The sequence below is a fragment of the Rhopalosiphum maidis genome, chromosome 4 (genome assembly GCF_003676215.2).
Source record: "Rhopalosiphum maidis isolate BTI-1 chromosome 4, ASM367621v3, whole genome shotgun sequence".
NCBI lineage: Eukaryota > Metazoa > Arthropoda > Insecta > Hemiptera > Aphididae > Rhopalosiphum > Rhopalosiphum maidis.
Window position 1 is genome coordinate 14,580,076 of NC_040880.1, and position 27,994 is coordinate 14,608,069.

Genomic DNA, 27,994 nt, shown 5'->3' on the forward strand with positions numbered 1-27,994 from the left:
AAATCACTTAAAAATCAAACTTAACATAAATACTCCAGCTATATTTGAGCTGTAAAAAAATGATAGACTAAACAAAAAATATTTACATATTACAATATAAAAAATTAATAAAGTCAATGAGCACTTACTGATACAACAAGATTTAAATATACATTAAATAATCCAAAAGCTGTAATTTGGTCGAATTCAAAAACTGAAATTTGATTCATAAACATTTTGACCTGAATAGTTATAATAATATTAATAATTACAAATCAAAAAATGAATGTTGTTGTTTGTAATTTAAGTAATATATTTTTGTGTTAAACCATTAGAAACTATATATATATTAATACAAATAAGTTTTACTTGTAGTTTAACGTCCGTATGTAAATTTGAAATTCGGTATAATCGTAGATATGATATTATCTTCGTTCGCTGTAAAAATATTTTTTCAAATTAGTTACCAAAAAAAAATCAATTTAGGGATATGAAAACATCCTTTGTTTAAAAAGATAACTTATTGGTGTCACCATAGGATAAGAGAAAGTTCAGTATTTTAAAATATCGCCTTTAAAACTTAATTTAATAATAAACTGTCCGTAATATTCTGAAATACCGTATATTCGTGTTTATTCAAAAAATACAAATTTCAAAAACCAGAATATAGCAAATGCATGATTAAAGAAAAAATGTGGTGATATTAAAGTGTATGCAGCACTTCAGATAAAAAAAAATATTTAAATAATTTGTCACTAGTCCAAAATTATTAGGAAGTACTATAAGGTATAAATTATAGTTATTTGCATTTATCATAGTTTATAATATAATATTAATAATGAATAATAAGTATAACTCAAAATAATATTATGTTCTGAATTTTAATACATTTTTAGATAATATGTTACATTTGGCTCTTTTGAGCCATTTAGTTCTAAATTTAATATCAGAAACGAAATGCAAGGTACCTAGAATTTCGGAACTTTTATACGATACTATTTATTTTCTTCTTATTTAATTTTGGACATAATATTTAATAGTATAATAATATACATATATATATATCAACACGGCGAAGAAAGGATGCTAAGTTAATCATACTATTCATCATACTAGTTACCCGGTCGTCTATTAACGAAACACACACGATAACGGACAACATGAATATGACAATTTGTGCAAATATTATGAAAGTAAATATTTGCTGCCTGACATCTACAGCTGTAGGTTCACTGGACAATGAATAAATTTTGACCATGAAAAAAAAGCCGATGAGTAAATTGCTGAAACTGTATGTGAAGAAAGCCAAAAGCAATGGACCGTAACCTAGAGTACATTTTTTAATAATTTACTTAGTTCGGAGTTTAACAACCGTGTTTTTTTCCATCAAAAAAAACTATTTCAATGTGGGTCCATTGGTTGAAAACAGGTACCAATTCGGTAGGAAGACATTTCTAAAAATCGTTTAATGTCCGGAATCTGGTATGTAGGTTTTGAAGGAAGAAACACAGAAAGCTCGTAACAACGAAATCCAAAACAAATGGCGGCAAAATGTGTGTTGATGAAATAATGTATATAGTCTTCCAAGGATTTATGAAAATGCGTACGGATCTAAATACAATAAAGTATGCAAATAATGATACTAAAAATATGTCTCAATGTTTTTTTTCAATGAACGCTGTTGGATCAACAAACTGGTTGAAATTGATTTTAACTTTCGATCGAATTCAATCATACCGTTAATAAATCTGAAAACAAATAAATTTGAGTCACTGCACAGTTAATTGAGATAAAATAAATTTAATCAAATATATAATTTTATCTAATTTTCGTTTAAAACCAATTCCAAATGTGAAAAATAGATACCATTTACCTATTGTAAAAATTGGGTAAACAATTTTAGGAAACTTTTAAAAGTCCTATCCACAAATATTGAATCAACTTCACTTAAAAAAATTTAATAGCCGGACATAGTTCATGGTCGGTGTATTCGTTTGGATAAAGCTAGACGCAATTCGTGTACCCACAAATCAAAATTTTTATTTCGGGGTGCAAGTCGTGTACAAAATATTTTTTAAATTTGTTTTATTTTTCATAATCCAAAAAAATATTACGCCTTCAATTTCTATAATAGCATAGGTAATTAAGATAGGTTGGGAATTAATATGAATTAATAGGTTATAGATTATTGTATTAATGTATAATTAAAAAAATTAGTGTGTACTTAATCTTATATTATACTAGTTTAATTGTATAAGGTTTTTTTACTATTATTTACTTAATTATTTTTAAATTAATATTTTATCGAAAACAAAGGATTTAACAATAACCACAGATTAATTAATTTAATACAAATGAACAAATTTCACATCTTAAATTAATTAAAGTATAAAATATAATAAATAGTTACTCAATTATGCGATTGTTTGATAGTCTTGCTGTAATTATAACAATCCAAAATTTAACTATATCTATAATCTGAATTAAATGCACTCCTGAATTTAACTGAAAAATGTACATATAACTGCATATCAACAACACACTAAACCGTATTATTTCTAGAAATATGTGTAACACCGATTTAATATTATAAACTAATAACCCAGTCGGTTTTACTGTATACGAAATATCAATTAAACCTATACACTTTGACAAAATTAAAATAGGTCTTAAAGTTACATGAAATACAGTAGTAATTTCGATAATGTTTATTAACAAAACTGAAAATTAAATAAGAATATATAGCAGAGAGCTGCATTGGAGATTTACTCGAAGATTTTAAATTTATCTTAAATCTTTAATACTTGAATATTTCACTGAGACTCAAACTTTTATTGCGTAGAACCATGTTTGTTTTAAGCGTGACGTGTATAACTATTTTTTTATGACGATTAAATGTATACTCTATGTCCGGGAATATAAAAGAATACATTTCACTCTTTTTTTTTAAGAAAAATTAGCGACTTATCTGTGGATGATTTTTTGTGTTATAGAACATTTTCTTCTGGAACCGAATTCGAAATGAGGAAATTTTCCTTCAGCGGTTGGTGAAGTTCACTTCAGCAAATTGTTTTAAGCAGATGTCTCTTGTAGAAATCTGGTAACTTTACTGTAATAAAATATGTACACATTTCTACTAAAACCAGTGCCTATATAATATGCTTTCGTGGAATCGTTATTGAAAACAACCGTCGTGTCTGTTCCTCTACACAATGTTGTGCCTATATAGGAAGGTATCATATAGGTTGGTCGTGGTAAACGCGGACACGTGACGCACAATGTAATATATATTATAAAACAATAATGTATTCCCCATATATTATTGTCGTGTGTTATTGTGTGACTGAGGCTGTCCGGGACGCGCGTTTCATTCCGCCCATTGCGTATATAAAAATATTGTGTTTTTCACCGAAACAAATTGTATAACGAGTCCCGTCGTCCCGGTTACACGGAAAACGTGATGCTGCGGACGCGCGTTCGCCTTTCCGCGGTCTCGCACGATATAATATTAGAATATTCGCATGATGAGGTATAAAACATACGGCGTGTAATATATTATTATATTATGCGACGTTCGAGCAAACGAAAGGATGTATAAATTGCAAAGTGTCTGTCACGTAATGTGATTTGGTCCGCGTCCGACGTGCAGGTTAGTGGATTTCGTGCCCCCCTACACGCGATCAGAATTCAAAATATTTATGCGTCGATCGACAAACTCGGTAATAGACCAAGCGAGATTATCGTTGTGATACCAATACGACTTTCGGATCAGTATTTAACAGTATTTTTATATTTTTTTTACTATTTCAGAGTCTAATAATTATAGTAATACAGAGTGTATCTGAATTGAATGGGGTCACTAGTGATACGCGCACTCACTGCGATTGCCCTGTAATGAAGATTTTTTTGAATTTTTTTTTCTATCATCAAAATCTGCGTTTTTCATATTTATCTTAAATGTAAAAATAAACATTCTAGTTGTAATAAACATTTATTCACTTCAGAAACACCCAGCAGTATATGACATATTATATAGGTATACCTTGTATCACATAATGATATATCCCTAAACAGAGCGATCCGCATTTGTTGTGATAGTCATTGGATAGATAGTTAATGTATACATACGTAAATATGTATCGAATAATACAACATTCGAATGGTCTAGTAGTAAAATATAAAACGTACACATATTATGATATTACTACGCGCAGGTGTTTAATTTTTACGATTTTTCGATTTTAAATCTGATACACAAACACGTTTAATGTGTTATTTAATCCTATCGGTAAACTAGAATGCGTAGTTCGATATTATTATTTTTCCTACTTATACTCTATAGTGACTTCGATTTCGGGAACATCGCAATGTATATAAAATATAATAATGTGGCGGGCCGTTAAAACGCGTGAACGCCGTAGCGTTATTCAACGACAATCGTGAAAAATTAGAATCACTTATTAACACCCGAACAGACGTGTTCGTGTACTGAATTCGTTTACATATTAGATAATGTATGTATTTTGTCTATGTAAATTGCTCGACCAAATCGAAACATTTTTAGTGTATAGTATAATACGAAATACGGGTATGATGCTCTCGTCGAAGGATCCTCATTATAGTATTATTATAATGTGTTTTACAATTTACATGCGTTCTGCCAAAATGTACTATCGTAACTCTGCAACGCGTGTCTAAATTCGACGTGTGTGAAAATTATCTAGAGAAAATTCACGAGACACCTGTTTATTGCCCGCCGGCGTTATTAATAACAATTTTATTGTCCACACACGACGGTCTTAAATTATTGAATAGTGCTGGGTATAAACATCGCGTGGAAATCGGTGTTGGTATATATCATTATTATAATATAATGACTTTGAACGTTAAAAAATTACGTACTGCAGTGAATACTCGGTTTCGCCATTTATACGGAAATGCAACGTGAATGAATTACTAAAAAAAATAATAAAGAGCAGTATGCCCGTTTACGTATGGGTATTATGTTATATTCTGTTGGGCGTTTGAAATATATGGTGATATCGTAAACTATGACGTATCATAATATTTTACTCAGGTCACAATAATTGTATTACATTACATTACTGGCTAAGTTATTTTTAAATTATCAATTTTATTTGATACAAAAATTTAATGGAAAGTGATTAAAAATGTTACGATTACTGAAAGTTAAACACTTTTAGATTGTAAAAATAAATAATAATTGTTAAGCATATATTCGAATTTTCACAATAACCTTATTAATCATTTGAAAAAATAAGTAGTACCATTACAATAAAGATTAGTAGCTTAATATTATATATATATATATATATATATTAAAATATTCGTTATATATATATATATATATATATGTCATTAAGTAATTTATTATATAGTACATAACATTGTTGTCTTTAATTTATATACTTAACTTTTCAGTGATATCATAGTATAGTAATGCAGATTTTACGATGAAACTAGTTGAGAAAAAATATTTTTTTTTTTAGAATTTTACATTTGTTTAACAAATAATACAAAATATAGTTTATTACATTATGCTAGTCAAAAAATCCACACGTTTAAAATTACAAATATTCGAATAACACCTTTAATCGATTTTTCCTATATACATATAAAACTAGCTATTATAATAATTATCATGATACAACAAATAGCATTTTTTTTAGAATTTATACTATAATGATTTATTACTTTCAAATCTATAACTCTTCTGTGTGTCTCCATCTTATGTACGGTGCAGGTTTAATAATCGCAGCAGAGTATAATATCTTGATTTTTTTTTCAACCGTACTACCCATTTTCTAAAAACAAAATATCATAAACTAAATTTCACACTTAATTTGTAGTACTAATAAATAATATCACACATTCGACGAGAAGTGTGTTTGAATGTATATATTTATCCGGTATATAATAACGTTATCTGACATATGCGTTTTTACGATACAGTCATCGGTTAGAGTATATATTATATTATATGCATAGGTGTTATTATTATTATATGATAGTTGTTATAAAAAAAATTAAAAATAAATCACGTTTCGAAAAAAAAAAATTACAAGATTACTATTCGAACTGGGTAAAGCTTGTAAAATATAATTATTAAGACGATGTGAACTGTACGCGTGTTGCGTAGAATATAATATCACTGTGACAATCGGCCGTGTTTATCGTCGTATACTTGTACTACACGGACATTCTGTCGACCACCGTGATTAATTGGAAATAAATGTATTTTTTATGTTTATTTTTATTTTTTTTTTTTTTTAATCACTAATAATTAGAAACACGTGCGTGGAAACGTTCCAAGGAAGATATTGAAATAAAGAACGAGAAATCGACGAGAAAATTCGTACCAGGAAGTATCGACAGACACGTTATAATAAAATAATGATAAAACAAAACCGTAATATTTACAAGGAACGTGAAACGCGTGATTAATGCACACACACACACACACACGGCGGAAATGTGTGAATGTAACAATAATACTGGAATAAAAAAAAAAAGTGTAAGATAATTAAAATAATTGTAAAACGTTATGCGCGCATACACAAACTGTGTATAACGTACTAATACGATATTGATTTAATTTAACATAACATTGATTTTTCGATTCTTTTCTTTACGTCATTTATGCGCGGAATACACCACAAGCGTATCGAAAACCTTCGATATGAAAACTCGACCGGGCGTTGTCCGCAGTGCACATGCACTTATATATTTTAATTATTAATTGTTATTGCATTCGCCTTTATGCAAACGCACGTACCCGCCGCCCTACTAATATTGCAGAACAGGTTGGTATGCATAATAGTATAATTTATTTTTTGCCTCAACGAAAAATCAAATATGAGGATAATAATACGTCGAGTGGCGGCAATCGTTGACCCTGATGGCAAAGAATTTCGTTGAAAACCGTATAACAGTTTAACATAGTAACCTCTTGTAGTTTTTAATATTATTTTATTATACTGCGGATAATATATATATAAGTACTATAATATTATGTACATTATAATGCAAGAATTATTGATTTTAAATAAACCACAACAATCCGTTCGAGTATAAATCAAAGGGATTCGTAACAAATATATTATAATAATTGACGCGAGCTGTCGAAGTTTACGCGTGTTTGGTAGAAATATGTGAATGTAATGAGTAATGACTAAAGAATAAATATAGGTATCAAAAAAAGTTGAGTTATGCACAGAACAGTTTAAAAATTGAATCGATGATATTTTTTTGTTACCTAACACACTCCGAATTATGTCGGTTTTGCAAAACGGCTCCTATACCGACTCTGTTTGTATTATTGTTGTACATAGTATTTTAATAACAATCTGATTGTTGGACCGGACGACTTGCGAAAGTAAAATCTTATGTACACGTGTCGAGAAAAAAAAGACACGATATTCCTAAATGGCCGCCGGTTATCGAACCGGGACCTAGGCAGGTACCACCTAACCGAATACCCATTTCCTATACCTACCTATAGCCACGATTCGAGATACCGATCGAAAGCGAATCACGGGTAAGTATATTATGTTTTAAACTTTTTCACGGACGCCCGACCGTCTCAAAACTAGTTTTCGTGGGTATCGCAATCATGCATTTTTCGTTCTGTGCAATAAAATTCGTAACACAATCTCTGTTGATCTGAATAAACATTTTTTTGGTTTTAAAAAAAATACATAAAAAAAAAAAATTACTAACAAACTGTTAGTTGAGCTGACCGATCTATAATATACTTTATACTATATTATAATATGATGATATGTGTTATATAATTATTTCGACCAAAAATAATATGTTATTCGATCATCGACAATCAATCGAGCGAGTCTGTTCGTGTTAAACCCTTTTTTCATTAGTCCTTGCACGCAATTATATTATATTACTAAAATAGTTAAATGTTTCGTTCTATTTCTGTATGGTATAACATGAACGATCGATACGATCGTTGATAATCAGAATTCATCATGGTCCAGTTAATTATTATAATGAATATTTTGCTTATCATTCGTCGTTTCCGCAGGCGGTGATCAAAAACTTGGTCTTCTACATCCGGTTAACTATATCACCTTGTCAAATACGTCACCCCAATAAAATTAATCGTCTTACAACAACTATATTAGTATAATATGCATTATTATTATTATTATTATTACACACACGGTATATGTTGCGTGCGATACGCTCTATTTGGTTTTCGACAACATTTCCGTCGACGCCGCACTATTAACTTCAATGCCATTTCAATACGTCTGTCAGCCGCATAACGTACAATACGTATTATACGTATATGTATATTGGATGATCCATTCAACGTAACACACTCATTATTTAAAAAATTAATAACATTCTCGAAAATATTTTTCGCCTATTCATAAATGGTTAAAAAAACTATTTTTCTTACTATTAATTTATAAAGTTTTGATGAGCGAAGTGATAAAAGGTACCACCCAAAACCAAAAAGTCTATCAACTACTCCACTGATCTAAACTTTAAATACTTATAAATTATAACTTATAAACTAATACGGTCCTAAATTTGATTAATATAATTTTTTTTCAAAAAAATGTTAGTTTTTAACGATCTAAAATAATTATGTTAAAGAAATATTTTCAAAACCGTTAGTATTTTTTGAAATAATGAATGTCTGTCGTTAAATGAATTACCTCGTATAATAGGTATTTGGTATATAATATACCTGCCTACATCGCGGGCGAATTTTCCTATCGTGCGTTTGGCGATCTGTTCCGCAACCCGTTAAACGTCTTCTCGGATCGTTAAATCTGAGATGAAAAAAAATCGTATTAATGGGCTTGGGTCGCGATAAATTCATGTTGGCGATTTGTTTACGACCGTCACCACCGCAGTCGATCGAAATTTTAACGAAATCGTAAACTATTCGAACGTGTACACTATATATACCCACGCAGGTAGGTATACATAATAGCGTCAATGATATTATTGTTACAGTATTTCGATTGTGTATATAATATTATATTAAAATGGTAGATAAATTGTATTATAATATGTACCTTAGATAATTTAGTTAGGTACATAATAGTATTTTACGGATGTGTATAATTGCGGGCAGCAGCGAATACCGTTTTGGTAAAACCAGTCGGCCTTTCGTTACCGGTCGCGATCGTCTCGGAGATAGCTTTTCGAAATGAAAAAAAAAATATTTAAATATAATAACGTATAATACACTAAACCAGTTGCAGGCCGAGTGAAAATTCCAATTTCATCGGCACTCGCCGACACCGCTCGTTTTGGCAATAATTGCGCCCATACACACAGACTGTACATATATTGTACACATTATAAAATATAATATATTCGTCCGTCCGGATTATCAGTTATTGGTTCGACTGCCGAATAACGCGAACTGACAGTTACACGTATTCACCAACTGCACCCGCCGCCGGTTCGTCCGCCCAGTTTTCGTAATTAACGAGACGACGGCGGCGGCGGACGATAAGTATATAAAACATACCTGTAACGCTCACAGAAGTTATTTAAAACCAACTACGCGTGTCAGCGCATGTTCATAAATTATTTGTTTTCGATATTTTCATAACGCCGATGCGTATATATATATATATATATGATACGCATATACCCACTGTATACCTACGATAAATAAATCAATAAAAAAATCGGTCGATCTCGCGCAACCCGGCCGACTACCACGCGCGAGACGCAAGAAAAAAATCGCTTCGTATATAATATATTTTAATCATTTATCAGATTGATTAATACGCTAGGTCCGCGGTCGAACACCACCACCCATCACGCCCACGCGAACGCCGTCGGCGGGTTAGGAATAATGCGCGGTTTCGGAACATTCGGTACGACGAAACTATATAGATGTACGCTGATTTTATACGGTATACAGAGTGTATCAAGAGTCTTCATCCGATTACAAATTTATATAGCTCGGCAAACGTTAGCCACCAGTAAACGACCCATATACTAATGAAAACATTAGATAACCAAGTTTATTTTAAATTATCTTTCGATTAGTACTTGGGTAATTTACCTGCGGCTAACGATTGCCGAGCCATATAAATTTGTAATCGGATGAACACTTTTGAAACATTCTGTGTATGGAGTATGGTGTCATAAACAGCCACCGAAGCAGAGTTTTAACGCAAAATCTAACTGATACGTAATAGCTGTTGTACCGCGATAGTAAAAACGTTCACCGCACGCACCGTTATTGTGGCCAGCGTCCTAGTCTCGATGATCTTTTATCATAGGACTACACGAACAATCACTAAAGAGTTGACGCGCTTTAATGACGATTGGTTCCCGATAACAAATAGCGTGTGATAAATATTCAAATCGATTATTATCACTGCAAGATTTGACTACAAGATTATGTTATAAGCTTAGGACGGCTCGTGTTTGCGCATACCACTACGTGCAGGCCCGCGATGGCGGTTCTTAATTTTATTTTTACATAATATTCTGAAATAAATTTTTTTAAATATATTTTAAATTAATAACACGTAGTTTTTATTTATTATTTGTTACGGATCAAATTTTAATCGTATACGTTTAAGCTTTATATAGTTCCATATTCATATCATAATGATTATTTTATGTTATGAGTATTTACAAAAAAAAAAAAAAAGGGCAGAAAGAAATTAGTTCGTGTATCAATTTGTTACAGCCTGAGAGTTTGTTCGATAACAGTGCTTTAATTGTTATGTTTAATGTTTTGATCCTGGTCTTTTATTTTATCTTTATATTTTTATCGTTAAGATACCATTAAATACGGTTGTAATACTGGTCTTTGTTAACATACTCCGTATAGTGCTGCCCGTCATTAGAACAATCGATGTTCGACATTTTGGCATCATACAGTTAACAATAATAATAATAACAATAATACATCTTTATCTAGGCTGGCTCAAATCTTCGACTATACAACATTGAATTTGAATATTTACAAAACACCAATACGCGTCACCTACTTTCCGTTGTGTATCTAATTAATCGATGACTGCCGGCCTTCCGCGAAGATTCACGTTCAACTTATAATTAATATTATCAATTTATATTATTGGTATTGATAATCGAATTTAAATAAAGAAACACGACGCGTAGCCTCCGGATCCAATTTAAACGTATACAAAAGGATATAAGTCGAGCATCATATCATATTATTTCAAATTGATATATTATTATACTGTGCGCGGCTAACGAAATTAAAAAATGATATTCGCCCATGTAAACTTCAATATAATAATATAATACCTATTATGCGATAGGTAGTGATTACTCATTATACGATGTACTTTCCATTCCCCAATTAATTTTGAAACTACGTCTGCGTTTTAATATTATAAGTGTCCCTCGTCCAAGTCGTCTAGTTCCATTTTCTTTGATTTTGATTTAAAAACATTACTTATAATACAAACAACATAACTATTCGGGTTAGTCTTAAATCTTAATTAAGATTATCATGACTCCAGACACAAGTTTAACGATATTTGATTTACGTTCTAACTCGTAAATTAATCAATACTCGCCTGTTCTGATTTACTACAATTATTGAATTTTCATATCCCTCAATACCAATTATGCTCTCGTCTTACATTTTAAAATCCCAATCAGTTGTATTTCGTATGATTGAAATAAACCCATTGAACAAATATATCGTGAATATGATAGATTAAATAACTTTGGTTTTTTTTTTATTACACTACACAATAATTATGTATAATATTATGATACTAATTTTAATAATTAGGTATTTATGTGCTTATAATATTATAACAAACAAATAATATTTATTCGATTTGTTCCACATAACCATCATTGTATATAAATAATGTATAATTATGGAAAATAACAAAAAAAGACAATATATTGTTAAATTATTTAATAATGTTTTTATGGATAACTTGTAGTGGTAGTAAATATTATATATACAGGATAATTCTTTTATCAAACAACACTCATCATTTCAAAACGTATTAATGTTTCTGAAAAGCTTTATGAAACTATTTACATAGTTTCAAATTGTTAAAAAAACAACGTTTTTATTAAAAAATTATATTTTTAAATATTTTTTATCCTTATAATTTTTTAAGTTTTTACTTTTTTGAATGACAATACAGATTTTTAGTTTCATATTCTAAAGCAGAATAATTTTTTGAGTATTTTGATACATAAAAATCGAATTTAGGGCGAGTAGTTTATGAGTTATACGTATTTAAAGTTTAGTTGTGCGGAGTGGAATGGTACGGGGTTACCCCGCAAAAGGTTTGTCCACTACTCTGCTTGTCTAAACTTTAAATAAGTATAACTCATAAACTATTCACCCTAAATTCGAATTGTATGTACCAAAATACTCAAAAAATTATTCTACTTTGGAATATGAAATTAAAACATTATGTTGTCACTTAAAAAATTATAAGGATAAAAAATATTTAAAAATATAAATTTTTAATAAAAACGTTATTTTTTTAACAATTTAAAACTATGTAAAAAAATATTTACAAAAACATTAATACTTTTTGAAATAATGAGTAGTTGTTTGATAAAAGAATCATCCTGTATATAGTAAATTATAATATATATATACTATATCTATACTATAATAATGAATCCGAGATCTCGGATCTGAATGTTAAACAGCTGATTTATAATAATAATAATAATACATTATAAATGTGAATACATATCCGGATTAAAACATTTTTGTTCAAGAATTAGTTAAAACTTAAAATGATAAATGTGTTAGCTAAATAAAAAGTAATAGTTATTGAATGGTGGCATTATTCACAATAAGTCATTTAAATATAATATTATTAAATATGTTAATATTCTATTAAAAACCATTAAATAAAATAATGTAGAAAAAAAAATCTGAGAAAATTGTCCAATATTAATTTACCCTAATCCAGGCTTGTGGATGTTACAATAATATTGATTCCAAAAAGGTAAAAACTGTCAAGATATCCGAGTCTTTTAGAACAAACTCAATGCATTAAATAAAGATCTTGTATATTCATAAATACTATAATAATATAATATATATATTCAATAATTATTATTATTTAAAGTAACATTTTGAGATCGAAAGTAGATATAAACCGTAATATTTAAAAGTATCGAAATATTTGATATTCCTATTAATATTGATATAATTGTTTTTGTCTACATTATTTTTCACATGAAATATTAAATAATAAATAATAATAAACAAATTAAAATATAATATAAATAAATATTTATAAAATAAATCATAAATATTCATTATAGTGATTTAGTTAATGATGAGGTACACTCGACAACGGTTATCTACTTTCCTTGAATTGTTTTTTAAATAATAAATAAATCTAAATTATTTACTAGGAAAAATAAATTAATCTCTATGGTATATTGGTAGATATGTAAAAAATAAACAATCGTCATTTATTATTGTTTATTTAATAATTAATTTCAGTTTATTCAGTTTTAAATTCTTGTATAAATATATTATTATCAATATCACCCGATACAGTATTTTGCACTGGCGATAAATTGACTTGTACTTCTCTAATCTTATATTTATCATACTTAACCGTTTTCAGGTATTTTTGTGAAATACTATACGATACGATACGAAGATATTTCCTCTTAAATATCCCATACATGGCAAAAACGATACCAAATATGCATTATTTAATTATTGTGTGTCTGAAAAATATTCAAAAATATCACTTGATGTAGTCACAATTTTGTATTAATTTTATTTATACAATGATAGATACCTAAACTTTTATCATTATAACTTGTCGTATACCTAATAGTATCTATCAATTAAGAATATTGTTCAACGCACAAAAAATATAGCTTAAAAAAAAATTGTGTTGAGAAACACAATTTTATTTCAACCTTTCAGTCCGGATGACGATTTTATATGATTTAAAATTAACAAATAATTATAGGTTTAGTTTAACTGAATTCTACTGCTAACTGATGACAGAAGATTTCAAATAAATTAAATGTTTATACATTATTTTATAAAACTATTAAGTGTGGAATGATCAGGAGAGTGTGTTTTGAAATATGTAATATATTATTCGTACCGATGAAAATTAAACGACGATGGCTAATGCCCAATTTAACACAACGATAGATTAACCTATATTATACACGGCTATATTGCTTATATTTAGATAATTATTTTGAATTTACAATCAAATTAGATTCAGTAAATACCTACATTATAAACATTTTAATATCGGTTGTAAAATGTATTGAAACATTTAACGGGATTTCGTAAACTAAGTACCACATAAATCTTCCCCAGAATGTCATACCTGCGGATATTGTATAATATATCATATGTGATATTAGCATCATATCATAATTATTGTCCACGCCGACAAATAACATTAACTATTAGACAAAACTTGTCCACTCGTACATGATTACATATCATATAAAAACCATTAATTTAAATAAATGGTAAAACATAATTTAATGGCGACCAAAATATATTTTAAAACTTTAGTTATTCTGTAAGAGTATAATAATATTGGTATATATTGGTATTATGTATATATTTTTACGAAAATAGCAGTTAAAAAATTGTATTTTCTTAGGTTAGGTATTCAGTTAAATTAAATACGGTAAATTCTTCACAAAAAATATTACAATTAGAATTAAGAAATAAGAATAATCTTTCTTTGATGAATTTAGGTTTAACGATAAAAATTCAAGTTTAGAATGTTCTAATTTTGGTAACGCAAATGTATTACGATGTTTCATTGACACGATAGGTTTAAGAAATGTATGTCACATAATAATATGTTTACTTACCGACGTCATCTTACTAAACAAGCCACCTTCCTTTTTTCCGCCACGCCCTGTTATCGTAGCTAGTGGTTCACAAAAATTATTTAATAATTTTATTATTACGACATAGGCGCCGACTCAACGGGGGCAAAGGGGGCGATCGCCCCCGTGCATTGATTTAATGGGGGCAAAAGTATTATTTCGCTCCCGTTGTATACAACAATAATAATATTTAGTTAAAATACCAGATTATGACATGAAAATATTCATCAGAACGACAGAACATCGACGACTGTATATTTGTATATTACATAAATAATATGATTATAAACACTATAGATCGCTCACTATTATTTGGTTTTATATTTGGTCTAAAAATACATCTGTTATTTCAATTTTTCCCGGAATTGATTTTATTATATAAAATTAAAATAACATACATGCATAATATTTTAGTTTACACCCATAATTAAAAGAGGGTTACCGGACAATCCGTTAATTACTCCTCTTGATCAGCAAATTGCAGTATACTACAGAATTATTTTCGCTTAATAGAGGAAGAGGAGGTTGCCCCCACTCTAATATCTAAAAGTCGGCGCCTATGAATTACGTAATTACATACAAGAACGTGTACATTCTGGACGGTGCTTTGGGTAGGCAATATAGGGGCATTCGTGTGTTGAATTCAATCGCCATGTATCATACAATGGTAGAAATGGAGAGTAATATAAAAAATATAATATTATTGATGAAGTCAATTAGTGTTTCTAACAAAATGTGTTAATTTTTATGAAAACGAGAAAGAAATAGTCCAAAAATAAACATAGACATATACAGTATAAGTAAAATATTTAAAAATTATAGCAAATATTAAATCTTAAATTTACCAAAATTGAGAATAACTCTGATACGTGTTTTATTTATTTTTTAATTACTGAAACCGTTGTTATAAGTTATTACCAATTCAATTAACTAAATAAAATAATTTTTAGATAAGAAAGAAAATCGATTTTCGGTGAATTGACATTCTTATGTTTTTATATCAATTGAAAAATCGATTCGCCGATCACAAAATAACATTCTAACTTCGACGACGACTCCCCTCCCCCCAAGATGGTCGTACCGTCACAACCGTCCGACATAACAAGATTAATATAGCAAAACTGCGATGTTTGTTTTTTATGCAGTGTGTACCTACGTAGGTATAGGTATGCACCACAAAAACGATTCGAATATTTATTATTATTATTATTATTGTCACGTGTACGACGATCGTGAGATTCATTAGCGAAACATATTTAACTGAACCGAAACAACAGCCAACGAACATAATATAATACAGATTTCTCTATTTATATATTATAATATTGCAGTATCGCCGCCGGGCTAGGTTGCCGTTGTCCGAAACTAGCCGCCGCGCGTCGCCACCGCTTTTTCGTTCACGCTAATTGTATTAATCGCGTTACGCGTTACCGCAATAACAACAATGAATATAACAATAAAATGATTACCGCCATCGCTTGTGCTTGGCCCACGACTGTAATATTATCACGAGACGCCAAACCGCGGCGACGGGAACACCCCGAGGCGCGCAATGGCGCGGGGCGCATGCAAATTCTACTATAGTAAATAAATAAATAACACAAATTAAATTAAACCCAAATCATAACATGTTATATTTATGTACTTAAATAAACAATGAATTTAAATTAAATTGATTTTTCCAACCATGGGGTTTTATTGGAAAAAATTAATATTGCGATTTGTCAGAACGAAACGCATCAAGTTTATAAATTTCAAAAAATTTTCAGTAATGTGTTACTGTGTTAACCTTTTTATTTGCCATTTTGGACAAACGACGCCACGAAAATTGCTTTTGCATTAATTCCGCAATGAACTATTTTAATCTACGTGATAACAACCAAAAAAATAAAACATTTAAGCAATAAAAACGATAGTTTGAACGTAATAAGTAATAAATGTTAGCCTCCAATTGGGATGAAAAATGTAAAAAAACAGAATAGAATGATGGCAAAAAGTAAAAAAAAAAAAAGTCAAAACAAAAAAACCGTTTGAATTAACGTTGATACATGTTGATATAACGATTACAGGTAAAATTATGATAATATGTAGAGACTTCCATGCATTGTTATCTGGTCACCTTAGAAAAATATATATACAATGTGCTGTATCCAATACGCTACGGGTGAATTGCCTATCTTGGTAAAATTAATTTACAAAGGAAGGTACACCTATACTAATATGTCCGTAAATTGAGGCATAATAAGATCAAAATATACCGATATACAGTACCATAAACTAAATTTATTATTTCTTCCCGCACGAAGTCGAGTTATACAGCTAGTATATAATATGAAGGATTGGTGAATTGGGTTCCAAAAAAAAAATGTTAGTATACGTCAAATTTTATAATTTATTATGATTATAAAATAATATTGTATAAATGGTATAAATTAAAATATATGTGGTTTTTTTTTTTAATAGCGTGTTATAAATAAACAACAAATAGCATAAATAATTAAAAATTATGTAAGTTTTGTTTATCTATTGATGTGTCGAATTAATTGATGTCTGGGCGATGGACTACTTATTATATGCTTCTGGCCAGAACAGATACATCCTATGCAATACAACGTAGAGAATTATTGTAACATAATTATTCGGAAGTAAATTATATGAATATAAAATATTTAAGTTTTAAGTTTTTAGTATTTTAGACTTATCTGCGCCAATAGTTTATACCTGGGACTCAACTTACCGCTTCCAAAATAAACACAAATTATTGTGGACCCAATTTACCTATAGCCCCATAATACATACATAATATTATATAATGTATATTGTAAGTCTTTGGTGTTCCCCGCATGTTTTCTTGGTCGTCATTGTATACACTATCTTCTAATAGCTACACACTATATTAAATATAAAGTCCTATCAAGTTATGATTATTAAATACATTGTTGTTTGTTTATTTGTGGTTGATCGATTGCTCTTGGCATGTATCATAATTCCAATATAATATGAACACTAAATCCAATAATGCATGTTACGTTAATATTTTTGTAAGGACTTTTTTCCGTAATAAATTTTAATAAATGAAAAACTGCACATTGAAATTTCGAATTAGGTTTAACAAAATATTTTTATAAAAATTAGCTACCATATAATTTACAATAAAAAGGGAGAAGGGGGTTCTCATTTAAAAAAAAAAAGTTTGTATCATCACAAGACATTTCAATTTCTACAAAAAGATCAACGATTTTAAAATATAATCTTTAAGAGTATATTAATTATAATATATTTCAAAAATCAAAATTAGAATAAATTCATTATTAATTGAAAAAAAAAAATTGAAGTATAATATGTATAATGTAATTCTCGTAGTTGTGACGCGTCATCGCGATTTCTTTTTATCGCCGTTTGGTACGTATATTACTGTACGCATCGTATTGTAATATGTACGATATATTTTATACACGTACACACAAATACACAGTTCTAACATAGCGGTTGGCCGAAAAACTGGTGGAAAAAAAAAACGAAAATGAAAATCCCACCACGAACGTGTCGGAATTCGATTTCGAAAGCGAACGCCGCCGCCAGACTATATTATATTAAACGACAACCACGAACCGGTGCACCACGCACCGTAAATGCGGATAACGTATTGGTTATAACACGGACGGCACAACTATTAAATGATAAAATAACATTGTATTATAATATTATATTGTCTATAGCCAACGACCATACGAGTGAATACATAAAAATAAGTAAATGAACGACGATAACCGTGATCGAACTAAAAATAAATGCAACGTTAACACAAAGCCAAGTAGGTAATAAATTGTAATAATAACAAAAACAATTATAAGTGTCATTGTTTTAAAAATCCACCTCAAATAGCTACCAACTATTATTGTTTTTTACGGTATAAAAATACTTACGCCAATAAACGGCTGTTATTTCTAATCCGAGATTTAAATGTCTATAAAATAAAACGATGAGCTAAAAAATCCAACACCAAAATTCTCTTTCATTACAATATTTAATCATTAATTATTATAATATATAATAATTATTACGTATATTTTAATACACTATTATTACTTGTGTTCTCGCTATGGCATTGTCGTACACTATTACTTCTTTGTAAACATATATTTATATATTTTATCAATGTTTTTTGTTTATAGCTTTTATAGTCGTATATCTCGTTTACTTGTTTACTATAACATACATTTTGTTAAACGTTGTTAAATTTTGTAGTACTTTGTTTGTTTGTATTATTTTTCATTGTTATTAATACTACATATATTTGATATCTAATATTATCATATTTACGCATTATTCGAAAAGAATAAATTGCGTGCGATAATATAAAATAATTGAAATGCGATAAATGCGATATAGCTTTTTTATAATTTTGTAAATATATACGTGCGATCCATCGTTTGGGAACACCAGAACGAATAATCACGCGGTTGATGTAAAACCGTCGTATTTGTAAGTTGGTAATGAAACCAAAATTTATGAAATTTCAAACTACACTCTGGAACAGCGGGACATGTACATACACTAATATAATAATATGTATTTATATATTATTATATATACAGGTGGGTTTACACTCTCAATTTATAAAAAAAATTGTAAATTTTATTTCATACATCAAGGCCGGACCGGGTTGGTGTTGCAATGTCATTATTTCGCGTGCAACGATTTTAAGGTCGATACGGTGTTAATTACTCGAAGTAAAATTCGATTGACCCAGTTAAAGACAACAGTGAAAAGACGGACGAAACTAATAACAACTAACAAGTGTACCACAGCTCGCTGATGCGTATACTAAAACCAGCATCAGTCATTGTCGTTGCATATGTCCGCATAATAATTTTTCAGGAAATGTACGTTATTCGTCGTTTACCGCTTACCCGGTAATAAGCCGTTTAAATCGTTCACGTTTGAAAAAGAACATTTAATTCGTGTAACGTGTTGAAGTAGGTACATTACACGCTGCCGTCTTTACTCTTTAAGTTGTTTTTTTTTTTGTTGTATAATTATGCAATGCATTGCGTTATTCGTATTGTTATACACCATACGGGTAAACATTCGGTCTATCGGCCGAATTTATTCATCGTCACGTCGTGATGATAATATGGACGCGTGAAAAACAATATTATTAAAATCGCGTACCGCGGGTCGAGAGTGGTCGCTCTCCAAACCGAACAACAATTATTTCAATATAATTGTTTACACCGTCGCACGTCGATCGGTTTAATCTGTAGCTGATATATTATTACGATTAATTGCGTCGTAAAGGCGTACAGATCTTCGTATACGTACTGCGGCTCCCGGGCGAGTGTGCCGGTAACTCGTTTCGCCCGTCGAACGCGTTGCGCGGAGTTTTAATTAACTACCCGTACACTGACCCAGTTGTTCGCGGGGGCGAAAAACAAGCGACGCGTCGGCCGTCGACATGGTCTCTCCGCGGATCCGCCACTGCAGCGGCGTTGTAAATGCAGTCTGTGCGGCGCGTTAAGCGATTGATTAGCCGCACGTGAAAAAGACAAATTCACACCGTTCGGCCACGGTTAGTTGTTACGCGAGACGCCTTGTTCGTGCGACGACCGTGTTTGGAAATCGCCAGGTATACCGAAACGTCGTTTAACGACGTCATTCGCGTTTTTTTATCCGTCGTGTTCACACCGCGACCACGGTATACGCGTTCGATAGATAACCGCAGTCGGTTGTACTCTATTGAAATGTTCTGAATACTTTTTCAGTACACGCCGATATCGCATTTTCGAAACTATTTATCTTTCTCTCTCGAAAAAAAAAAATTATTTTCCTATAATTAATTTCGTCTGATACATTCTTGTTACCTACCGCCAGATAAAAGCCAGACGTTCAATGTTGCTTGTTAATTATTTTCTTAGTAGATTTGTTACTAGGACAGTAGAAATAATAATAATAATAATGATATAACACTATATCGACTTCCTAACATAAATCGCGTATAGGTATAGTTATACAACAGGTATATATTATTAGTATATGTACAGTAATGGTATTCTAAATAAATAAATATGTAAATAATGTATACATTATTGATAGATACAAGTAAATGCATTATGTTCGATTAACTATAAAATATGTTGTATTTTATCGATTTGAGTTAGTTCAATTGTATAGAAGAAATATCGGACAATTCGTTACCTAAGTAGGTATTTAAAAAGTATTCTATCCGTATACATATGTGTATCGAAAAGAAATCCAAAACAAATTTTTAACCAGGAAAGTTAATACAGCCTGTGGCATTATAACGGCAACTAAATTTTTCTGTCGTAATAATTTTTTCTAAAATTCCTTTTTATATTTGAATCAGTTACTAGATTAAGACTCTTTCCACATTGTAAGTCTAACCACATCACCGCAGATTAGTAGCCAATGTTGATACACATTTCGATACATTTAATAGTCACGGATTTCATCAAATATTATCATCTCGTTTAAGTTTATTTTTAACGTTATGTAGGTCTATATTTCTTATCAAATAATATTATGTAACAATGTACATAACGTGATAACATATTATATATTTATATATTTATAAATTACCCATAAAAGTATGAAATAGTTTACCAAAAATATCATCGGATGAAATTTCCGGACAGTAGAAATAATAATAATATAATGGCGTGACCGCAGATTCAAATTATCACCGTTGTCATCGCCGCCACCGCCTTGTATATGCAACACGTGAAATGTGCGATAACTTCAGAAAACGTTCTGCCTACGATTTCACCTCATTGTACGGGCGGGGAAGACAATGGAATGGAAACGAATACCGGAAGCGGCGGGCTAGGTATTAACAACGATGTACAGGTATAACTTACTGTGAGCATAAAAAATAAGGTGAATTCGAATTCCGCATAGAACCCGTAGCTAGTGTATGGTGTATTAATCGGAACGGGACACTACGATTTAAGAAAAATGTATAATTACCGCAGAATTTACGAAATTTCATCTATTCTGTGGTTATATTGTTTAAACCGCTATGATTTTACTTTTTTTTTTTTTTTTGAAAAATGGACATCCACAATTATTACGTTGATACCCGGATATCATGACGAACAGTTTATTTTACAATTCGTCTATACTACGCGTTAAATTGTTCAATCGATAAACTCGTGATTTTTATCAAGTTAGTGTCTCCTTTCCATCGCATTGACCTTGTAGGTAAATAGCCAAATAGGTAACATTTTAATATTATTATGCGGTCAACGTGGTACAATTCTACGCGTATTTGACTATTTGTTTTGCATAGTTCCGTGTTTTGTTGAACTAAAGGTATACTTTAGTATCTGTTTCACTCGTTGAGTGCACTATTTGGGTGCTTAGCCATTATTTGTTCTGTCATTGTAAATTCTCCGTCACCAAATTTACTAATTATTGTATTTTGTAGTATTTATACTACATGTATGTAGATATAGAAATGTACCTAATAATCTTTTTAATAAAAAAATGTTCAAATATTTTATTACAAGTTTAAACTTTAAACGGATGTAATAATTTATACTTGAGATTTAAAGCAGAACGATTAATATATATATAAATTTTTTTTAATTAAGTATGTGTTTTAGATTCTGAACGGAGCGATGAATGTATTCATTTTACAATGTGTATTTTTTTTATTTTCATTATTTATTTTTGTGACTGTTATCACGTATTTGAATAGTAAATGTACTTTGATTTTTGACTTCAGCCCCTCTTTGAAAAGAATATTCAATCTATAGTTGGTATTTTGAGGGATCAAAAGTAAACAATTTTCAGTAGTTTTCAAAAGCACCAGGCAAACCCTGAAAAAGTAATGGAAAAATGGGAATTTTTACGCAAAATCACTTTTTGACAAAATCATTTTTTTGATTTTGCTGTAACTCAAAAACGAATCATTGTAATTACCTAAAATTTTTAAATAATGTTCATATTAGCGTTATCTATTTATGATAAAAATTTCAAAATAATTAGAATCTTTTTTTATAGACCATTAAAATTTTTGATTTTTCTAAATTGTTTTTCTTTAAGTGCGATAAAAAAAATTTGGCTTTCCAAACAATCTTTAAAATTTAATATAAGGTTTATCATAAGCTGTTCTTATTGTAGTAAAAAAAAATCAAAAATCGTCACATATTTTGTTTATAAGCATTAAAAGTGCAAATGTTTACGAAATATGTCAAAATCACGAAAATTTGCAAGGAAAATTAATACAATTTTTGTGATTTACATCCAAAGTTAAAAAACCCAACACAAGGTTCTCCATAATTTTTTCTTCAAAAAACTGTAAAAAAAAAACTCCAGCGTCAATATAGAAAAAATGTTATGAGCGTATGAAATTTATTTTTTACGAAATCGAGTAAAATAACGATAAATTACAATATTTGAATACTGTAGATTCTCGTTTTATCGAATCTCGAGGGGAACAGGAAAAAGTTCGAGATACTAAAAACTTTGTGATATCGTATTTTACTAAAATTCTTAAAAAAATGGTAAATCATTTGAATACTTAAAATACTAGTTAATACTGCATAAATATAAATTAAGTACAATAAAGAATAAATAATTTTGTTTTTAAATGTGTTTAGAAGTTTGTTTAATATTTCTTTTGTCTTTGTATGAATATAATTGTAAAGTCTTTTAATTTACACTTATATTTCACTATAACGTACGAATGACTGCAAATATTGACTAGCAACGCGTGAAATCACAATTACTTTACTGAATGTACTACTCAATTTTCTGTTCTTACCGCAATACAAATATTATTTGTGTTCTCAAGATAACGAAAAACAATTAATTTTATTTCGAGTTATCGAGAAAAAAACGCTTTTAAGTGTATTGATAGTTTCAAGGGGATTTTAATGTAGTTCGAGATTATAAAAAATTCGAGATAACGACGTTCGGCATAGTAAAAATTTACTGTATAAGTAATAATATAATATAGGTATCCTACTAATTATCCTATACTGACAAATCATCTCCCTTCAGAAACGATTTTCGTGTACAATGATACCTGTCATTGCATTCAAATTTAACACTTCCATTATAGTGAACTATACTCTCCATCTCTAATATATACAGCAGAGCGAAACCAACTTGCCAACCTCTTTTAATGTTATTATATTATATTAGTATTCACAATAATTAGTTGATAAATCGATTATAAATCAAGGGTGATATCAGATAAAATAAATTGAATCTAGTATTTATTCGTATTTTAAAAAGGTTAAAATAAGTTATTCTTATTGATATGTAAAAATATTTTCTTAAAAATTTAGGTGCAATCTAATTATATGTGCATTTGAAAATTTACAAATAATTTTGCAATTGGAAATGTTTTAAACGTGCAATTTTCATAATCGAGGCTTGAAAGTTTAATAAAAAGTTCCTCGAATGTAGGTAACTAAATTGTAAACATATATGAAATTAAACATAAGTAAATTAGTTGAATTACCAATAGATATACTAATAAAGTGATAAGTAACAAGTATATTTAATATATAAAAAAAATAAAATAAAATATTTCTTATATAATAATACAATGAGAAAACTTTGAATTTATCATACCCAAAAGGTTAAATAAAAATTAATGAAATTGAAATGTTCATTAGAATTACGAAGTAATATGACATAATAATTAAATATATAGCGTAAAAAATGGAGAAACATAATTTTTATTAATGTTAACTATAACTATTTTTTTTTTAATTTACATACTGTTGCTAGTTTTAAATCATGTTTATTGATTTGTTTTTTTATGGTACTCATTTTTTTTTTCGTTTTTCATTTGTTGATATCGTAAAATTTTTAAAATATATTTCCGTTAAAATGATATAAAAAAACTTTTTGAAGTCCTGAATGCAAATATAATTTTATTTAAATTGTAACAGGTTACATTAAATTTATAATAAATAGTTACGAGCTACGACATTAAACTAAACCATTTTACTAATGTATTCAAATTAAATGAAGAAATTCAATATCGATTAAGAAGTAAAATTCAAAAGTGTCCCACCTTCGTAACCACAACCGCTACAGATAAGATAATAAAATTAAGTAACAAAAATGTAATTTCATAGATAAAATGTGAGTTTTTTTTATATACTATTTATTACAACTAATTTCGTGTGGTTTTTCAATTTAATTTGATACTACTAACTTAAACAAAACTACGCAAGACATAAATAAAAACTGTATAAACGATAGAAGAACTATAAAAAAACATTAAAACAGAAAAAAGTGGATATAATTTATGTTAGTGCTGAATTAATTTTGACGTGTAACGAAATATCGTAGATTATTTCACCGTAAATATAAATTATCAAATTTAATTTTTGTTCATACGGATCCTGAATTGCCTGCCTTTGTTTTTTAAAAAAAATAAGTATTATTATTCCCTATTAGTAGTTAGTCACTTTTCTATGATTTTTTTGTAAATAATGATTTACACGACAGAGCTCCGAAATTAAATATATTAGATAATATAACAATGTATTGATTTTAGAAAATTCACAAAAATATTCACAATCGCTATTATTTGAATATACCTATAAATGTTATGTCCTTGCACGAAAATTAAAATCATTTATATTACCCAAATTAATTTTACTTAATTCTATACGTTTTTATCTTATGTATACTTCCCCATCGGTTAAAATAATATTAATACTTACTTTTATATTTACACTCTAATTATTTTGTACTATGTCGTGTGCCGCCATAGGATATATAATATAATAATATTAATAATATAGCGTGAGTAGAAAGTGAACGGGTTTGGGGAGGTAGTATTAATCAAAATGCATAGTATATGATAACAGTCGAGGATTAAAAATTAATTTAACACCTATAACGATTAATTAAAAGTAAAATGTTAAATTAATTACTGTCATTTTTCAAGTGATCATAATATATTGACATCGGCAATCATAATATTATAAAAAAAAAAATGATATAATTTAATGATTACCGTGTAATTCTGTTGGTTTTCCAACTTTCTATGGACACAGTATCTATAGCCATTACAGTCGTAAAGTCAACATTACACTTGGTGTTGTATGTAATATATTATGTTGTACTCGTGTCCAAAATGTTTTCCAAATGTATGTTTTCTTATTACAAAGAACGATTACAAACAATTCGACGACTTAAGTATTAAAAATACATAATATTTTGATAAACAGAAAAAAATGTACATCATAATAATATCATGTGAATATGTGTAGCAAAATTAATACTGAACAGTAGTAAATACAGTAAGTGTCCCACTAAATGTAAGAAAACATATTATTCTGATCAACGTAACAATAATTGTAATTTCGATTTTTTTTTTTTTTTTTTTGCCCTCATAAAATCATAACTAGCTTAAAAGTGCTTTGAATAAAACCAACTATTATAAAACAGTGAAGCGTTCGATTTTTGATTTGTATTTAAAAATGAGTAACGCTATCTATGAGATACTTCGCAAATCCAATGTTAATAACAGAAATATGTAACGTACTGCTGACGTGTATATTAAGTTGCCTATGTGTGTATTGATGTTTGATTTTACAAATGTTTCTTGGTTTTTTTCTTTTTTTAATACTATGTATTATTTATTTACTATATAAACTCAAAACATATTATAAAGCTTAATATGTATATATTTTAAATTAATAAAATAATAGATCGATTTAAGATGATTTGACTTTCATTCTGAAATTATATTATTGCTGTTAATTATAAATTTTTAGAAAATTTTAACAAAAAAATAAACAATTTAAATACTTTGAATTTATAATAAATTGCGTGAAAAGGATTGGAGGTGAGCTATTTCAGCTACGAATGACTTGTGTGCACGAGCTTCAGAAGAGGGCTTCATTTTTCCAAATACTGAAATTGACTCTTCAGTTTTTATCCGGGACTTCTGCGAAATTAGTATTATGTCCAATGTCGGTTGAAGCGTTGAAAACCCCTTTTAATTTTCTTATAATAATAAATTGCGTTAGAAAATACATAACATTTTTGGAGAGACAATATCATGCTACAAAAGTATAATTAAATCCAATCGTTGAACGAGTGAACTGTAGGTAGACTATAGAAATAATTCAAAATTACCAAATCTAATATTAAATAGGTGTTAACAGTAACACATCGTTACCTTATATAGTTAATTGTATAACAGTAAAGTTTTTAAAAAAATTAATTAATTAAACGATGCATAATAATAATAATAATAATTTATATGTAATAAAATAATAAATCAATGTAAATACATATATTATTATATAATAAATTATGTCTGTAATTTTGACGATATGAATGTTGATACGTCATTTTTATTTTGGAATTATAATGTTGTTAATAAGACACGTCTTATAAAATACCATTTAAAACTGGTATGTGTTGATGTCTGATGATCGTTATATACGTTATCACGCGACGAAGTTATATCACCGGGACAACAATGATAGTATGGAATTTTTTTCAGAATTTTACGGAAAATCAAAGCGTCCTTGATCGTATTTCGGTTGCGAAATGTGTCGTAACATCGGTAACGTATCCGGAAAAAAAAATTTCAAATAAAAAAATTTCGGGGTGGGAGCTCAAATATTCGTATAATATATTGTTATCTAGTCTGACGGTGAGTGAATCAACATAACTCGAGTAGTGATTACACGGTCGACAACCGATCGTCGTGTATAGAAGGTTTTTGATTGTCATGACACTACGATATTATATTTAGTAACCTAAACGTTGTGTTCAACGGCCATGTTAATATGACATTTACACGAGTTTGGCGAACACTATTTGTCATTACAAATTATATATTAACAATGCGAATATATTGTAACGTGGTCGAGGATGATCTGCAGTTGAATATAGGATATTCAGGAAAGAAATTAGTTTCTTTTGAATATATTATTACAACCTTAGCTCGGAAACGCAAAGGGTATATATTTAGGATTTTAATATTACAAATAAATGTAGATTGCAGGTCTAATAATTTTCAATAAGTACATACAAGTTTATTATTACTTACGAACAATAAGTTTACCAAAATGTGGAGCTGTCTCGGAGTTCAGGTGGGCGTGATGGTAATCGCGAAGAACTACCGTTA

The 27,994-nt window shown here is 29.1% G+C and overlaps 1 long non-coding RNA gene across 1 annotated transcript; it reads right to left on the reverse strand.

Moving 5' to 3' along the window:
- Positions 1-161: 161 nt before the first annotated feature.
- On the reverse strand, positions 162-27,968 carry LOC113550157. The gene is made up of 3 exons (XR_003405001.1): positions 27,917-27,968; positions 349-417; positions 162-221 (listed from the first exon to the last, which is right to left on the reverse strand). It is a non-coding gene; the product is annotated as an uncharacterized LOC113550157 (long non-coding RNA).
- Positions 27,969-27,994: the final 26 nt, after the last annotated feature.